We start from the raw sequence: 14,925 nt of genomic DNA on the forward strand, positions 1-14,925 counted from the left end.
CATGTCCTGCACTGGTAGCCAAGATGCCTGGAATAGACTCTCTCCTCACCTCTGAGTACTTCCTCACAGGCTCACCACAGATGCCATCTCCTGTCGGCAGCCTTCCCTGATCCCGCCCCTTCCTGCTTAATGGCTCCTCCCCTTCCTCTTCTTCCCCCTCCTCCACTTCCGCCCCCCCTCCCCCCCCTCACCTCCTCCTTCTCGCCCCCTCCCCCCTCCCCCCTCTCACCTCCTCCCCCTCCCCCACCCTCACCTCCTCCTCCCCCTCCTCCCCCCTCCCCCCTCTCACCTCCTCCCCCTCCCCCACCCTCACCTCCTCCTTCTCCCCCTCCTCCCCCTCCCCCTCCCCCTCCCCTCCTCTTCCCCTCCCCCTCCCCCTCCTCCCCAACCCTCTCCCCACCCTCACCTCCACCTTCTCCTCCTACTCCTTCTCTTCTTCCACCTTCACCTCCACTTCCCCCTCCACCTCCTCCCCTCCACCTCCCCCCACCTCCTCACCCCCCTCCTCCCCCTACCCCACCCCCTACCCTACCCTCACCTCCTCCCTCCCCTCCTCCCCCACCCTCACCTCCACCTTCTTCTCCTACTCCTCCTCCTCTTCTACCTTCACCTCCATTTCCCCCTCCCCCTCCCCCACTCCCTCCCCCTCCCCCTTCCCCATCTTCACCTCCACCTTCTCTTCCTCCTCTTCCACTGTCACCTCCACCTCCTCCTCCACCTCCCCCACCCTCACCTTCACTTAATCCTCTTCCTCCTCCTCCTCCTCCTCTTCCACCTTCACCTCCTCCACTACCACTCCCTCATCCCCCTCCCCCACCCTCACCTCCTCTTCCTCTTCCCCCTCCTCCCCCTCCTCCTCCTTCCCCTCCCCCACCCCTCTCCTCCCCCACCCTCACCTCCACCTCCTCTTCCTCCTTCACGTCATCCTCCTCCACCTCCTCCTTCACTTTCACCTCCACCACCTCCTCCTTCTCCTCTTCCTCTTCCTCCTCTCCCCCTTTCCCCCAATTATCATGCATATATGCATATATTTAGCTATTTAAGCTACTTGGGTGCTGTATCCCTCCCTCTGAATGAATGTAAGCATCTGGAGGGCAGACTACTTTCTAGCCAATGCCTTGCCTCCATCTAGCAAGGGTTTACTGGATGTTTGTGGCATGGAATTACCAAGTTCTGTCCCTCTATTTTTACCACGTTCCTGCTAGCTGCTTTGGCCTGGTCGGCTCTGAAAGCCCTTTCCAGTGTCTAGTCCCAATTGCCTGCCCGCCCACACCTCACCACAAACAATTCCTTGACGCAGGTGGAACATGTCATTCTCCCCACTTCACAGGTGAGGAAATGATACAGAGCACTATAAGTGATTTGCCCATGGTCACAGGGAATACTATAGCTCATTGCTTTTAACTGCCGGCCCCTTGTCCTCTCCCTCCAAAAACAAAGCAGAGAAGCTTGTGTTTGGTTTGCCAGAGCTCTGGCCTTTGCTTTTAAAGCTGAAGAGGAGAGGCTGATGGATGCACAATGTGGAGAAAAGACCCCAGTCCCCTCTACACTGAACAATGGGCTGCCTAGATTCCAGTCATTCTTGATAGTGGGAGTGCTTGGCAGAAGCAGGGGTGCACCTCGGAGTCTCTAGGTTAGTCTCTGAGCAGCATCAAGCACCCAGTCTCAGCACCCTGATCTAGGGATGGGTGAGCCTCCAGGCTACTCTGAATTCACAATATTGCCCCACTTCTCCCAGGCCTGGGCCATACCAGCCTGGGTACAGGGCACAAGGGGAGAAGCAAACCTATTTCCGGACATTTACTTGGGTGAATGCTGGGCTCCAGAAGGGACAAGATACTATGCTATTTTACACTCAGTGATTTTCCCTTCTCCCTTCCAGGTCAGCTATTTCACCAAATGACCAATTTCACTCGTGCTTAGTGCTTTTTATGAGTTTGGTCAGCCCCAGCTCTGATCTCTCCACTAAATATTGCATTTAACATCTCCTGGAGCAAAGAAGGATTGTCACAATTCACTGTAAGCTTTTTGGAGAAAGTCTACAACTGCATTTCTCAGTGTTATGAAGAAATATCTCCAGACCTAGAAGGGAAAGACTTAAATGCCCAAGGTGAGCTAGATAGCAAAGTGGTGAAATCTGGGATCAGAAAAATTGGGTCAGAGGATCATAAAGTGAAGAGGAGCTGCTTTATTGCTAATTAGCGGTCTGGCTTTGCACCCTCTAGACACCAGCCCACTACCCCAGCCCCTTCCCATCCCACTCTAGTTAGAATGAAAGCCAATTTGCGACAAAAAAAATTACAGAGTTTATGGAGGGATGATACTGCCTGAGAACAAAATCTGTTATTGTTTGCAAGATTACGTGGACTAAGAAGGGGAGGGGGGGACAGAACGGCTTAGGCCTCAGAGACCTGGGTTCAAGTGCTGCCTCTGACATATGCTAGCTGTGTGAACCTAGGCAATCACATACAGGGTCCATTCTCCATCCTAGGAATGGGAGAAAGCAAAAAAAAAAAAAAACCAGACTGGCAGGAGGCTTTTTAGATTATTCCAAAGGGGAGCCTTATGGAGTATGTCCTGCACCCTGGATGGATTTGCAGGAATTGTGTCCCGCCTGCTGGCTGCTCCTCAGTTTTACTGTGCCTCTCTCCTGTCTTCTCCATCCAGGGAGAGAAATCATCCAGATTCTTCCCTTCCTCTCTTCTCCCACCCAGGGCTTGACCCAGAATGGGTCAGGTTTCCTGGACCTCTGAGGGCTACTTCTGAGACCATCCCATTCCTGAAGGGGTCGGGCTCCCACAATGGGTCTGTTAATAAGTGAAGTCAGCTTACTTGTACTTGGCATTGCAGTCTAGGAAGGACAACCCACAGAAGGGGCCCTGAGGAACTGGGAAGTAGGGCTCATCCTGGGAGCTTTCTCACACTCACCTGAAGGACTGAATGGGAGGGGATCATGGGGGAAACAGACTGTTGAAATGTTTGCTAACTTGATGCTTCTGAAGGACAAATTATAAAAAAAAGGGCTCTTTTTTTTTTAAAAAAAAAAAGGCTCAAAAACCATTATAAAACCATTCATTGTTAGAGCTAGAAAGGATCTTCTAGCATAATGCCTGGCACATAGGAGGTGCCTAATAAATATTTTTTATTTTTTTGTCATACAATCTAACTCCTCATTTTACAGTGGAAATTCAGGCCCAGAGGACTTAATGATTTACTTAAGGTAATCTAGCTAGTGGCAAGACTAGAACCCAGGTTTCATGATCTCCTATTCAATGCTTGAAAGTTATTATTTTTAGCACTAAAATTATTATTTTAATTTTTTTAAGTTGTTATTTTTAGCAATAAAATAGCTGGCACTTATGAAGTATTTTAAGGTTTGCAAAACACTTTACAAAATTAGCTAAGAATATAAAAATAAAAGGGGAAATCAGTAATGATAAGTACAATTTAAAACAACTCTGAAGCTTTACTTCACATCCATCTAACTGGCAAGAATCACACAAATGGTACATGTTGGAGAGGCTGGGGAAAGCGAGGCATACTCATTCATTGTTGACATAGTTGTGAATTGGTACAACCCTTCTGGAAAACAATTTGGAGCCATGCTAAAAAGGTCATATGTTCTTTGATCCATTTTGGGCATATACCCCAAGGAGGACAAAAAAGAGAAAAGTCTTCTACACAGCAGCATTTTTTGTGTTAGTAAGACAACTGAAAACAAAGGGGGTGCCCATTAACTGGGGAATGACTGAACAAACTGTAATGTGCAATGTCCCTATTATACTGTAGGAAAGACTCATGTGAAGAATTCACACAAACTCATAAAGACTTGCATGACTTTATGCAAAGTGAAGGACAAGAACAATTGACATGATAATCACAATGAAAGGAAGACATCCATGAAACAGATCAATTGTCTTCAGAGGGCTGACTGCAAATTAGAGGTGGTGGGCCAGAGTTATAGAATGGATGTTGTCAGATATGGCCAACATGTTACAAAAGGAAATGGAATGTAGTCATTATGGATGCTGTTCTGATGATTCCTCTGTAGTTCACAGAAATCTCTGTTTCTCAGAACTCCTCTTATTTGTCATTTTGTACTGTAGCATGCTATCCATTACCTTCAAGGTAGCTAAGCGGTGCAATGGGTAGAGCCAGTTAGACCTGAATTCAAATCCAACCTCAGACCCTTACTAGCCATGTGACCCCAGGCAAGTCACTTCCCTACTGTCTGCCTCAGTTTCCTCAATTGTAAAATGGGGATAATGACAGCACCCACTTCCCAGGGTTGTTGGAAGGACCAGATGAGATAACATTGGTAAAGACCTTTAGAAACCTCAAAGTGCTATATAGGTATTAGTTGTCATCATCATTGTCACTGTCACTATTACTATACCAGTTTGTTTAGCCATTCCTCGAGGACAAGGGGCCATTTCACTTTTGTCTTTTTATCTAGTACAGTTCCTGGCACACAGCAGGCACTTAATAAATGCTTGTGAATTATGACAGGCATCCAGTTTGCTTTCATTGCTTTTGTTCCCACAGGAAAGGCTGCTATCAAAATTGTGGTATAGATGAGAGGTTTCTTTCATCCTTCACTTCCTTTAGGTCGATGCCTAGGAATGAGATTGCCTGTGTTGAAGGGTCAGAGTTCACCACACTTGAAAGAACCTCATGGTATTAGACAAATGACTTCCCCTCTCTGGGCTAAAGTTTCCTCTCTCAAACTAGAATGGATTAATTGATCTCTGAGGTCTCTTCCAGTTCTAACATTCCATGATTTAAGGATTCGAGGAGTGACCTTTCCCTTTCCTCGCCCAAATCCTTTTGCCCCTCCCCGGTCCAGCTCAAGTTTCAACTTTGCCATGAAGTTAGTTCCACAAAGGGCCTTGGCTCCTCGTTGGCTGTCTTTCTTCTGAACCCCTACACTCCCAAGTGCCAAGAGTCTCGGCCCAAGACCACCCAAGTGAACGCAATTCCTTGGTGCTCCTATCTCTTGCTAGTGTTTTAACTCTGTCGCTCACATTTGCCCAACTAGATTGCCAACTACTCAGGCTTAAAGACCCTGGCTTGTTGCCTTTTGTTACCCTCACAGGGTAGCACAGAGCTGTATACACTGCAAGGGCTCCATACATTCTTGGGGACTGAGTGCTTCTCACTGGTGAAATAGCTTCTGACTGACCCAAGCATCTGTCACATTTTTCTCCAAATGATCACTTTCTCCACCAAGCGATACTGGCCATATAGTTAGAGGAATAAAGCAGGAATTCTCTCTTTTCCCAAAGGTCTTTCAAGGACACAAGGAAGGTGAGACACTGCCATCTACTGATAAGAATAATTCTAATCAGGTTCCCACTAAATTTCTCTCAGGGGAGAGACAAATGATGAGATACACTGTTCATTAAAATATCAATTCTTAAAGAGTCAACCAGTAACAGCACAAAGAGAATAAATCAAGGGTAAAAGACAAAGGAAGCTGGGGAATATGAGAATGGAACTATCTTTTGTCACATGGTCTGGTGGCAAGATCTAGTCATACCAGTAATTCTGTGACCTAGGACAAGTCACTTTACTTTTGTGGATCTCAGTTGCCTCATGTATAAAATTATAGGGCTGAACTACTCCCTTCTAGCTCTAATATTCTGTGATAATATATCATTATCATAGTGGTACTCTTGGTTTTTCATGTTCTCAGTCTCTATACTGAAAAACTAACCATCCCTTACTCCAATAAACTCAGCTAATAAACAAAGATATATTAATCACTTACTATGTGCTGGATCAAGAAGTCATCTTTATAGAGATGATAATTAAATATATGGGAGCTTATGAGGTCAGAGGGCCCAGGCCAGAGCCTCAGGGACCATTCCCCGCCCCACTCAGGGGGCATGACACAGATGATGATTCACTGAAAGGGACTGAGAAGGATGGGTTCGATAGGTAGGAAGAGAACCAGGAGAGAGCTAGGTCATGACAACCCAGAGAGGAGGAATATCTAAGAGGAGAGAGTGGCAAACCCTATTAGGTAATGAAATGTGTTCCACTCACTGCCATCCTAGGAAATAGAAAAAGGCAGTTTTATCCAATAGAGCGATTCCTCCTCCTCCATTGCTAAGACCTTGACCTAAAATCCAGATTTCAATTCTAGTCCTGACTCCTCCACTAACTCCCAGTGTCACCTGACCTCTTCGTGACTTACTTCTCTCATCTATGATATAAGGATAATATTGACAAATCTTCCTCTAAGGGTTGTGATTTCTTTCAATTATTATACTTTCAAGTGCTTTGAGAGGTATACACGGCAATGATGATAATGTGTCCCAGCAGAGAGAATCACAGAATCTTAGAAGTGGACGGAACCATACAGCCAAGGTCATCTACTCAAATCTCCACCCCCTTCAACATCCCAGTATGAATTTTTGCCAAAGTTATTTGGAGAAAACATGTACAATGTGGGGCATACCCCCAATATGAGGCTGTACAATTTCATCGGGCATAGACATAGCAATGCCCTCCCTCCTTTGCCTCTTCCTTCTCCCCTACCACCCGCCCCCATTAGCATGGCTCCTTCTATCACTATGCCCCTACAGAAGACTCTTTCCTCTCCTCAAATGGAAAATGAGGGGAAATTGCTAATTTCCTCATCACTGAAGCAGTACGAAAATATTGGACAGTTAGAGAAAGACCCTAAAATCTAGAAAGAAAACTTCTGTGTCTATGTATTCTGCATGCAGTAATTACTTAATGTTTGTTAAATAAATGAATCGATGTGTGTGTGTGCCTGTGCACACATCCATGTACATGAATGTAAATGTTTAATCACATCAATGTAGTGGAAAGAGAACTGGATTTGGAATTGGAGGATGTGAATTCAATCCTAATTCTGCTGCTTCCTACCCATGTGACCATGGGCAAAGACACCTCACTTTTCTGGGCCTCATTTTGCTCATCTATGAAATGATGGGGCTGGGTGGTCTCTGAGGTTCTTTCCAGCCCTAAACTGGTGATCCCATATTCTCCATAAAGTAAACTGAGATTTCCCCTATTGCAAGCTAAGTTGACTAGAATAAAAAAATGGCCTACTATGAATACGTGAAAACAAATGCTTGCCACCACTGTATACATAGTAATGGGGAAACGGTTTGCCCCATTCTAAAGATGCAGATTAAAAATGAGAAAATCTTTAGACAATAGCCATACAACAATGATGTGGCTAATAGCTTAGTGCTGGGCCCATGGCTTTCTTCTGGATTCTTTGCCCTTCCCATTTTCTTAGGTGACCTTCCTGAACATGAGCTTCTTTTGACCTCTTCTTTCTACAGGCTTGAGGAATCTGACCATAGACAAGAAAACATCATCTTACTAGGCAGTAGTTTGGATATGAGTTGGAATAGGAAGAAGTCCTCAACACTTAAACACTTGAATGATGTAAACAGAAATTACTCTTTCAGTCACTTGGTATTGCCCAATAAACAGCTCTGAAGGGAAGATGCCCAGAGAAGAGCTGGAGTTAAATAATGCAAAATGAGCTTCCTGTGACAACAAACATCATAACCCCAAATTGGGAGTTCTATAGAGATTTTTTCTAATTAGAAACAAATGAGCTTTTAATTCAAACTGGATAACTGGACTGCACTCAGAAATACTCTGCTATTGCTTTTCCTCTTTTATGTATCTCCCGCTCCCTAAGCATGTGGTTTTGCCCAGTCTTTGTCCTTGGTCCTCTTCTCTTCCCTCTAAGTGTTCTCTCCTTTGGTTACCTGATTGGTTCCCATGGAGTTAGTGATCTCTAGTCAGATAGAGTTAGGTGCTCTTAGCAGCACCTCTAGGTCCTAAGCTCCCTTTAAGAGTTCATATCTAACCCTCAACTACCAATTGCCTGCTCAACATCTTCACTTAAATACTTAAATGTCCTATGGATGTATCAAAGTCAACATGTCCAAGACAGAAATTCTCATCTTCCCTCCTAAACCCACTCCTCCTCCCAATTTCCCAGCCTCCTTCCTTCCAATCACAAAGGTTCATAGCCTGTGTTCTCCTAGCCTCTCCTCTCTCCCTCATTACTTCTGGATTTTACTGCCATACCTCCCATAGATCCAGCCCCTCTTCTCTACTCATAGCCAGCACCACCATTCTATTTGAGGCCCTCCTGACTCTCAACCAAGCTACTATAATGGCCTCCTAATTGGTCTTTATGCTTCTAGTTTCTTTCCTCTCCAGTTCATTCTGCACAGAGCTGTCCAAAAAATCCTTTTAAGGACCAGGTCTGAGCATGCCACTCTACTGATTAGAAACTTTCAGCTACTCACTATTATCCTTAGGATAAAATACAAACTCCTCCTCTTAGCATTTGAGATCCTCTACAAGCTGGCACCCACCTACCTTTCCAGCCAGAGTTCACATTATTCTCTGTCACTCACTCTATTCCAGGCAAACCGGATTCCTAACTGTTCCCTAGACATCTATTTCCTGCCTTTGTGCATTCATTCACACAAACTTTCCCCTGAGCCATAGTAGGCCCTTAATAAATGCTTACTGAATAGAACTGAAATGGCTTATACTTTATAGAGAAAATAATACTGTTCTGTTTTGGTGAAATGAAGACAGTTTTATACATTCTCTCATCCCACTCCTAGTGAATTATGTTTGAAAATATAATTCAACAGATTTATAATCTTTGATCATCACTGCCAAATTAAAAAAAAACAAGGTTCCTGCTCATTCTCAGCAGCTGTTTCTAAATAGTTGGCTCCTTTTTTATGAGGTTAAGCCACTCCAGGATTCATTTATATGAGTTTTAGAATTTTTCCATCACTTGGGCCTCTCACTAGCACATGAAGTTTTTTTTTTTTTTTTGGCCTGCTTACTTTAGAGAATTTACCAGTTGAAACTGATACAAGAGTGTTATGTCCTATGGAAACAGCAAAACCACATAAGCCTGAAATACAGAGCCCAAGAATTTTTTCAAGGGAAAAAGGGCAGTGATGAATTCCTCAACAGAAAACAAAACATTATTGCATAGCCTGCTCCCAGAGAAATGCTGAATTTATGGCTAAGATGGAACAACTTGGAAAACCACAAGCTAAATGTAAAAAGGAAGCCAAGTCTCACCTCCACCCACTCCAATCTGATTGCTATCAAATTTTAAGAGATTAGTACCGACAATTTCCTTGTTTGCTGCAAGCTTCGGAAAAATATCACGAGTCAATCTACGTGAGAAAGCAGAACTTGGCTCCGAAGTAGCCGGTTCCTAAGCAGCTATCGAGCAGTAAAGTCACTATCGACACTGTATCAGTCAGAGCATATCAGCTTTGGGGCACTTGTGGAATTCCCTCCAGAAACTATCCTCTAGCTAGTTCACTAATTTTATGAATCTCCATTGAGTTTCTAATCTAAAGCCTTCCTAGGTTTGGTGCCATATGTAGACCTCGAGTTTAGCAGACAAATGAGTTTCACAGTTTCATGTTTACCTGAATGCGCAGATATTGAGCGGGCACATCAAGCACAAAAGCAGCATTCTGATGAGGTTGGAGTCTCGGCTCAGCCTCCTCTTGGCTGGCACAGAAAAAACAATATGAAAACAACATTAGAGTAGCACATTTGCTGATGAACCCAATGGTGAATGGTCAAAAGTGAATTTTCACATTTTTAAGACTCTCCTATAAACAATGTGCAAAGAGGAAGTATATATGGGGATAGTGGTTAAGGGCAAAATTCAGGGGTTCCTACTAATCCATATCTCATCTCACCTGGAGCAACATAGGTCAGTTCACTGCTTCAAGAAGAGGACGTAAGAATATAGACCTGTGATTATTACATTTGTATGGACTTTTTCTTAAAAACCAAAATAAAAACTTGCTTGCTCTTTTTGTGGTGACCAAGAATCAGAAAATGAGGGGATGCCCATCAATTGAGGAATGGCTTAACAAGTTGTGGTATATGAATGTGATGGGATACTATTGTTCCATAAGAAACAGGGAGCAGGCAGATTTCAGAAAAACCTGGAAAGGCTTACATAAACTGATGTTGAGTGAAGTGAGCAGAACCAGGAGAACATCGTACACGGTAACAGTAACGCTGTGCGATGACTAACCTTGATAGACTTAGCTCTTCTCAGCAATGCAAGGGTCTAAGACAACTCCAAGGGACACATGATGGAAAATGGTATCTGCATCCAGAAAAATAACTATAGAGTCTGAATGCAGATCAAAGCATACTATTTGCTCTCCCTCTCTCTTCCTTTTTTTGTTTCTTTTTCTCATGGTTCCTCCCATTGGTTCCAATTCTTCTTTACAACATGACTAATGTAAAAACATGTTTAATATGAATGTATATGTAGAGCTATATCAGATTGCACACCATCTTGAGGAGGGCGGATGGGAGAAGGGGAAAAATTTAGAACTCAAAATCTTGTGGAAGTGAATGTTGAAAATTAAAAATAAATAAATAAATTTATTATTTAAAACAAACAAACAGCTTACTCTCCAAAGTACTTTTACATCTGTTATCTCATTAGATCTTCATGACTAAGTATTGTTATACTCATGTTACAGAGGAGGAAAATTGGACTAGTGAAAAAGAGTAATCCATTGAGGATCATGGATCCAATGCCTATGTAGTGGGTACCCAGGCATGCCCCAGAAGAGTGACATACACACCCCTCTACTCTCTCCTGACCAACATGTAAAATTCAATGAATGAGTTAAATTCTTTGATACAGTGCAGCCTTGTCTGTCTCTAGCACTTATGACCGTTTGTTCTGGTATTGATAAAGTTGACAGCTACAGGTTTGTAGCAGCAATGAGATTTAATGCATTGGTCCTTGGGTTAGGTCTTTTAAAGGTGACAGGTAACACTGACCACAGGAAGAGCTGCAAATAAAGTAGAAATGGATGGAGCCATCAGGAAGTGAGACATAGAGCTAGGAAGGGCCCAGGCTCCCTGGGGAGAGAGACCAGCACAGCCTCTCAGGAGATATGGAGCTGAAGGAGCAATCAGAACCTATCCCTTCACTGGGACTCAGAGTCCTATAGACTGTAGAAGTAACTGAACAAGGTGGAACTGCTAGGGCAGAATAATTGTCTGGACTACTGATAGACTTGGGTACAAGTCCTTTCTTGTATTAAATACATATGAAATAAAACCTGTTCTCTATTCAATGTTTTATTAACATGACTGCTTGCATGAGAGCTGAAGGCCCTTTTCTTTTTGGGGGAGGATCAAGACATGAGTCAGATTCTGGTGTTCTTAGGGAATATCCTGAGCTAGAGCCTGAGCTTTGGAATTACTTATAGTACTTAGCACAGTCCATGGTACTCAGTACTGTAGGTAACTTGATCCAGGAGAAAGCTCCAAGAACTGTAGTTCTAGTTCAAATGTTTAAGTAGAAGACTTAAAACTGGAAGCCAGGGCTACTGATACCCATTACAATGTTGTTGGGTTTTTTAAAACTATAACACAGCAGGCAGGGCTTGAAGGGAAGGTAGGAATACTGGGAGTAATGAGTCACGGTCATCATTTTGCAAAATATCAAAAATTTCATTTTGCAAAATTAAGAAACAAATGTTAATTCAATTTAACAGATCACATATGGCATTGGGGGTGTCATGGAATTCCATATTTCAAATGATCCATATGTCAGGATAAGGAAAACCATATCTCATTAGTGGGTATGACACCTCAAATCGATTTGAAATGTAATGAATTAAAACCAAATAGATAAGATTTTACTCTACTAAAACCCTCACTATTTTGCTCAGGAGCACTGCAAAGTGGAAGAGGTCCCCTACTGATATCAGCATCACAGTCTCCTCTCTCACTACACCTCCACTTTGATTCTCTGCTGTGGCTAGCTTCTGCTGGCTTATTGCATGGTTTTTCAATTTTCAGTTTTTACTGATCTATTTTGTTTCTACATGACCTCTTTTTTCCAAATGTACCCCTCTCTCTCTCTCCATCTGGCAACAAGGAACAAAAAAGCAGGTCAGCAAAACTAACCAACACATCAACTGAATCTTACAGTATATACTCACCCATTGTATGCCTCCTCCTGCCCCCAGTCCCACCCAACCTCTGCCAAGAAGGGGCAAGCTTGGTCATTATCAGTACCTGGAGTTGAGTTTCAGTAACATTTATTTCTATATGTACCATCTTATGGTCATAGAGCATTCTCACACACGTCACCTCATTTGATTTTCATGACCACTCTGTGAAGGAATAGGCAGGATAGCTGGACTTGGAGCCAGGAGGGCCTGGGTTTGAATCTCACCTTGAACACTTAGGAGCTCTGTGACCATGGCTAAGTCACTTTAGAGAGATTCTCTAAACCTCAGTTCCCTCAAATGTAAAATGGTACCCAATGCCATGGCTGACTGAAACAGTTTGGTGCTCTGGGAAGAAGCTCTCTGGATTTCATTCCACCCAAATCTGGTACACATGGCCCTTCAAGCTAGTAGCTAGTTTCCATTGGGATGAGGGTACAAACAGATCAAGCATCTGAAGAGATGGAAAAATCTTCTTCTTCTTCTTCTTCTTCTTCTTCTTCTTCTTCTTCTTCTTCTTCTTCTTCTTCTTCTTCTTCTTCTTGTACTTATTGCTTTCTGAGGCACGTGCTGACCATCACATTCAGAGAAATTTAGAAATATCTTACCGGCCTCGAGTACTCTGCTCTGATCTCTTTCGACAGTAGTGGACAGTCTGCATTATTACACCAACTATTAAAGCCAGCCCTATTCCAGGGAGCACTGCTACTAAAATCAGATCTAGCGTATTCCAGAGTTGGTCACATTTGGCACCCATATACCAGTAATCACGCCACCGATCTCTGAAATTTTGACATCTAGAGATAGGAAATAGAAATAGAAATGACTCATTAATTAGGTAAAGTGAAAAGAGACATTTTCATCCCTAGCTAAATCAAGCACCACATTGTTTCTCCAAGTTTATGATGTTTCACTTTATAGCCCTCAAGAGATGGGTGTTGTCACACTTTCCAGAAAGCCCACACATTGAGGCAGTTCCATAACTGCCTCCCAGGTTTCCCTAACCACCAGCCAGGGAATGGTGCCAGCGGTGGAAAATGGAAGCCAACACTCCCCTCCCCCAACTCTGCCACTCACGGGCACCCCTTCCCCTTGTTTGTTTTCTTACAATGAATGCTGTGAGAAGGAAGAAGCAAGCTGAACCTGGCCTATGGGAGCTGAAACTTCTGGGTCTGCAGCCTCTTCTATTCTCCACTCCCTCCCTCAGTGAGAAAAGAGAGCCAGCAACTGATTCTGGGGCCCACAATGGATATGGAGGAAGGAGCATGGAAAGGTAGAAATAGGGAAGGAGCCAGCAGAACCTGCTTGCCCCCACATCTCTCAAGGTTTCATATTCTCCCCCTCCTCCTTTCCTCCCTCCTCTTTCTCTTCCTTCCCCTCCCACTCCCCCTCCCCTCCCCTTCCCTTTCCCTTCTTCTTCCCTTCCTACTTTCTCCCTCCTCCCTCTCCTTCCTCCCTCCCTCCCTCCTCCCTCTCCTCCTTCCCCTCCTCCTCTCCTCTTCCTTCCCTTCCTCCTCCTCCCCCCCCTTCCCCCTTCTCCCCCTTCTCCTTTCTGGTTCTTCTTCCCACCCCACCCCACACCCCCTAGCCTAGAAGGAAAGCATTTTGTAGGACTAAGTGGCGCACGTGCACTCCTAGTATTTTGAATGAGCCTTGAACATTCTTTAGTAATCTCAGCCAAAGTCTCTGACTCACAGAATGGAGGCCGGAGCTGAATGGGCCCACAGAGGGAAGCCCATGGGTTCATGGCTATCACTACTTGACCCAAAACCTTGAGTGGCTTTCTGCTGTTTATCCTAGAAAGTGGCCCCCAGGTTCTCCACAATGGTCACTCAAGTCTCCCCTTCTCTTCTTTCCCCTAGAGTATTGCAGCAGCTTTCTAATGGGTCTCAGTGCCTGCAGGCTTCCCTCTCTCCCATTCATCACCCCCAACTGCTGCCAAAATCGTCTTAAACAAGTCAGACCATGTCACACTCCCTGGCTCCAAAAGCTCCAGTGCTCTTCCTCTACTGCCCTTGGGCTAAAACCAGCAGCTCTTCTTCCTGGCCTTCAGCAAACCTGCCCCATCTGGCTTGCACCTCTTTTTTCGGACTTCTTTCACATTAGTCCTCCTTACGCACTGGATATTCCCAGAATTGGGCTTTTTCTCCTCTGCCTCTAGGCCTCTTTCCCTCAGTGTTCAGAAGACCCTGCCTCCTTACCTCAGTTTCTTAGATTCTAACTTCCTTCAAGGTTTAGCATAAGCTGCCATCTGCTCCAGGAAATCATTCCTGTCTCCCAAGTCATTAGTGCTCTCCTGCGTTCTTCCAATTCGCTCAGATACGCCTATTTGTCTGCATGTCGAATCCCCCAAGAGTGCATAGAGCAGGTCGCTGGGGGCAGGGTCTGGTTTTCATTTCTGTCTCTGTATTCTCAGTGCCTTGTACACAGTAGGTGCTTAATAACTGCTTGCTGAATCTCATTGTATTGCAAACTGCTTTTCACGTGTGTTCCAGGTAAACCAGACTATTTTCTGTGGGCCTGGAGTCGGCTCCTTTCTTTCCCTACTGATTTCTCAATTCTCCCTCCTCCATAAAGCTTCCTCCCTCCTCCTCCCCTAGTTCCTCTCTTCTCAAATTTCTCCTAACAATCCTTTGCCTGGACCTCTTGTTTGCACTTCCGCCTCAAATCACAGCTGTTTGCATGTTTGTGCCCATTCCCCCCTCCCCCCTTAGATCACAAGCTTCAGGAGATCAGGGCCTGTGTCTTATCTCTCTTCATATTCCTAGCCTCTAGCACAAAGCCCTTCTGAGATTAGGTATTGAGCACATGGGAAATGGAACTGAGTGGGCAAATGATGCCCCTTCCAACAGGAATGACCACTGGACAGTTTTTCTCTGAAGTG

The sequence above is a fragment of the Trichosurus vulpecula genome, chromosome X, assembly GCF_011100635.1.
Source record: "Trichosurus vulpecula isolate mTriVul1 chromosome X, mTriVul1.pri, whole genome shotgun sequence".
NCBI lineage: Eukaryota > Metazoa > Chordata > Mammalia > Diprotodontia > Phalangeridae > Trichosurus > Trichosurus vulpecula.